General features: G+C 38.7%; 1 pseudogene; it reads right to left on the bottom strand.

The window, feature by feature from the left end:
* Positions 1–1,783: 1,783 nt before the first annotated feature.
* Positions 1,784–3,903, bottom strand: LOC101698580 (triacylglycerol hydrolase DDHD2-like; annotated as a pseudogene).
* Between the last annotated feature and the right edge of the window lie 672 nt (positions 3,904–4,575).

A 4,575-nucleotide genomic window follows, 5' to 3' on the forward strand; every position in this document is an offset into this window, starting at 1 on the left:
AGATGACTTCAATTTCACGGTAAAGGCACCACTAAAAGATCTTATTTACAATCTAAGCAGCCTGTAAAGGCTATTAATTTCAGATTTCTCACTTTCTAAAGCTTTACCTCCAACATCAGAATGGAAACTCTTCATAGGGCATGTTGGAACACACTTGTAATCTCGGCACTCTAGGAGGCTGACACCGGAAGACCACAAGTTCAATCCCAGCCTGAGCAACCAAGAGAGACCTAAATCAAAATAAAAAAATAGAAAGGCTGAGTATGTAGCTCAGTGCAAAGGCCCCAGGCCCAATTCTAGTACTGGAAAAAAATATATAGTAGCTCATATCAGATAACTAAGTTACCTAAGTGAAACCTCATCTAGAGTTTCCCAGTTTGGAGTGTGGTAGAATAGAATATTACATACAACGTCTTGCTTTATAAAGATGTATCTAATGTAAACTGAATTGTTCAGTTTAGACTTCGGTGGCCCAAACAATGAAAAAAAACAATGAAAAAGTATCAATGATTCCTAGCAATAAGTCTGTCTGTTTTAAGAGATTAAACAATACTCTCTTTTTTTGGTATTAAATTCTTTTATTGGTACATTGTAGGTATACAACACAATTACATTTCTCATTGGGAATTGTACCTTTACATAATGCATCTTGGTTCTTATTTTTTCCCCATTCCTAGCCCTCCCTTCACCCCCTCCACCCTTCCCTATTTACAAAGACTTTATTTCCATTTTTTCCATTTCTCATCATTTTTTCCTTTCCCTTCTTTCCTTTCCCCTGCCCCTCCCACTACCCCTACCCCTTTGGACCTTTTCTTCCTATTTTGCATTATCCATTATTCACTCTAATCATTGGTACATTTTAGGTATACAATATAATGACATTCATCATTGGAAATTTGCACCTTTACATAGTCTCTCTTGGTTCTTATTTTTCACCCTTGCCCAGCCCTCCCTTCAACCTCTCTAGTCCTCCCTATTTACAAGGATTTAAATAATACTCTTATTAAGATGCACTTTATTCTTTCTTTATGCAGTATACACAGGAAAGAAATGGTGTCTCAAAAACATCGCCCAACAGTCTTTCCCATATACATTTAGTCTTTGGGTTCAAAGAACATGAACGATGAGTATATCCCAAAATGCTATCTAAATCTCAATGATCTCTTCCCAAATAGGAACTTTTTTTAAACATAAGCAATAATTTGCTATAAAAATTTCTAACCAACCTTCAACAAGTCAAACCCAAAATAGTCTCTATGGTGTTTCAAGTAGTAAGTAATAAAGCATGGCACTTAGATACTGTCATCAAAGATTCAAAGACACAAACTGCTCCCATTATGAAGAGTGGCAAGTGTTTACATAAAGCCAGTGATAAAAACTAATAGGGTTGGCTAGGCATGGTGGCATCTGCCGGTAAACCAGCAATCTGGGCGGCCAAAGCAGGACAATTGTACATTCGAGCCCGGCCTGAGCTACCAGTGACTTAGCAAGACATTGTCTCAAAATTAAGAAATCAAAAAGGAGGTGGGGATTTAACTCAATGCAAAGGTTCCAGGTTCAGTACCCAGCACCCCCCCCCAAAAAGTGATAGAGTCTTACCTTGGTTTTTCTGCTCACTTCCAAAAAGGAAGCTTATCTTCCAAAGGCCTCAGAAGTGAGTAAATTGCAGGCAGTATTCAGGAAATGATGCAGCTGAGGAGAGGAAATTGCAGTGACCAACAGGTGGATTTCCTGGAAAAGGGTTCCTGAATGTTGGTATTAAGCACCCAAAGATAGGTCATTTCTACTGTAAGGGCTGGTCAAGGAAGACACCCTGGGTTTGGTAGATCTCTTTGAGGACCAGCAACACTAACTTCAGATTCCCAGTAGTACTGATGGCTTTATAAAGCAAATAAATATTAATTAAACTCATTAAACCAATGGGTTTCTCCCATAGAACATAGTCAGTGCATTGGCCTCTATTCAGCATTCCCACATTGATGGGTGGAACTTCTTGTTTAACTGCTGCAGAGGTGTCTTCCATGTTAACATCACTGGCCTTCTCTGAACTTGCACGACTCGGGTTCTGCTTCAGCTTCTTCAGCAGTCTCTGAAGCTTTTAAGGCAATGGATGGAGCTCTGGTGAGACTTCTAGGCCATCTACAGTGACCATAGCAAGTAGTTCTTAAGGTCCATATTTATCCTGGTCAAGCCCTCTCTCAGTTCTAAATGCACTCCCTTCCTGCTTTTATGATGTGTGATGCATTGGCTCAAATCCCACTTCTGTAACCACCATTGGTTCAGTCCTATAGGATCTATAAGCTATTGGATCAAAAGGATGATAAATATTGAAGAAACATTAGAAATTCATGATTAGGATCAATTCTCTTTAGTCCTCTGACAGTAAGGAACATTTCAACAAGAGATCAAAATGCAAAGAATATCTCTGGTTTGTAGATGAGTGGGGATGCTTTACAGATACTTGCTCAATGCCAAAATCTAGATATTCATCCTTTCTAGTATTATCTGTATTACTGCAGGATTTAGATTCTCTTGGGATGTTCACCCTGAAGCTGACTGTATGGTTGGTCAATTAAGACCCCATCAATTTCTTCTGGTCCTGAAGTAGTTTAATAACTTCTTTGTTGGCTATAAAAGAATTCCCATTTCCTGCATATCTCTGTGTGAACATAAAGCCAGAATTTCTGTACCTTCTTTCTATTTCTCAAAGATATTAAATATTTCAGAGAGTTGAAGTTTCTTCAAGTCTTCCTCCAGTGTTGGTGTGTCTCCATGATCCATAGCAGTTAGCAAATCCTTTTCACTGTCAATATCCCCTAAAGGATCTTTCTGATTTGTTAGGATATCAAACAATATAACCAAACAAACTGTGACCAGCAATGAATACTCCCCCTTTGAAATTGGGGTTCCTCTGCAGAAAAAGTGTATCTAAGTATATCCATTTCATTTCAGAAGCTACTGGGTCCACATTAGCCTGACAGTAGGTGGGGCTATTGTAGAAGACAACAAGAATCATGTCATTGGTGAGGTGCCTGGGGTGGTTAATGCTGGGCAAGGTTATTTGCTCCATCTACACCAACACCATAGAATGCAAAGGACTTTGCCAGCTGCCTGGAAGAAATTCTACTCTTCCAATCTGCTGATTTTCTTGAGCTTTCTTAAAATGTATCCATAGCAAGTTCAAGGAAACACTACACAAATCATTAACATACTATGCAATACTTTGAAATTGGAGATCACAAGCTTCTGCAATCCCATGAACTACAAAGACCAAGTGATCTATTTGTAAAGATTCTCCACAATGAATGCCAATAGAGATGTTCTCAACCCCTCTCTTCACCTTTCTTGGCCAACCTTACTCAGTGGATTTTGAATCCCATTCATCAGACTCTGCAATTGACTGGTAATGCACTATGAGCTTTGGACTGTGTAATATAATAATTTCTCTGTTGTGAGATTCCGGTTTCTTTTTACATTCATCTACAGTCAGAGAAAGCACATAAATTTCCTCTAAAACTTGGCGGAAGCTCCCTCAGTAGGGAATATGTTTCTTGTCTTTGTCTCCCTTGTAAAATCAGGTACATTGACTCAATTCTGATGTTAATTCATCCCAGGACAGAGCATATCGTGTTCTTTTCCCCAACTGAACATCATACCTGTCCCCATCAGTGGGAGCAACTCTCCCATTACAATCTTTTCCAGAGCCATATGCTATGAATCCTGAGTTGAAAGGAATCCATATCTCCTTAGAATCGATTATCTTACAATAAAATCAATGAGGAGAAACTGTTTCAAGCAAACTTCCAGCATTCAAGTCTATTAGCTCAAAGGAACTACCTGAGTTTGGTGATGGGGATGGTCAGACTGAGACACTTTCTCCTTGTGTGATTCCACTGATGACATTTTTTTGCTCTCTGGCAGCCCTGCTGCCTGCCTTGAGAGCTCCTGCCCTCAGGTAGGGGCACTGGCTCTGCTTGTTCCCCTTGGGTGGCAGGGAGTGCCACTCTAGCCTATTTTTATGAAAGAACTATACTAAACACATAATTCCCCAATTTTTGAGATTTGAAAATATATTATGCAAGTGATACTATATTAGTGATACTATATTTTCATAAGTGGGAGTAAATTATTTGGTGACAATTATATTAACAACAGTACTTTCAATTTGCCTTATCCCTCTTTTCTCTCTAAAACTCTCTTGTGACTTCTGCCATATCCCCAAATAACCCATATTGGACTGGAGATTTAGCTCAGTGGTTTCCCCACCTGCTGTGCAAGGGCAAGGACCCAAGTTCAATCCCCAGTACCATAAAAAAAAGAAAAACATATCAACAACTTACTCTACTTTCTCCTCATTCAACCATTAACACCAACATAAACACACACACACACTCAGTTACATTCACACATACATAAGCGTATGCTATAAATATGTTACTTTTTAAAGATATGTAATCGTATTACACAACTTTTTCTAAATTTTACTTTTCTCATTAGTAGTACATGGAATAGCAACTATATCTCCAATTCATTCTTAATGACTATAAATTTCTGTGAGGCCAAGATTCCATCATT

The sequence above is a fragment of the Heterocephalus glaber genome, unplaced genomic scaffold (genome assembly GCF_053883595.1).
Source record: "Heterocephalus glaber isolate CG9 unplaced genomic scaffold, H.glaber_assembly_v1.0 deba00000818, whole genome shotgun sequence".
NCBI lineage: Eukaryota > Metazoa > Chordata > Mammalia > Rodentia > Bathyergidae > Heterocephalus > Heterocephalus glaber.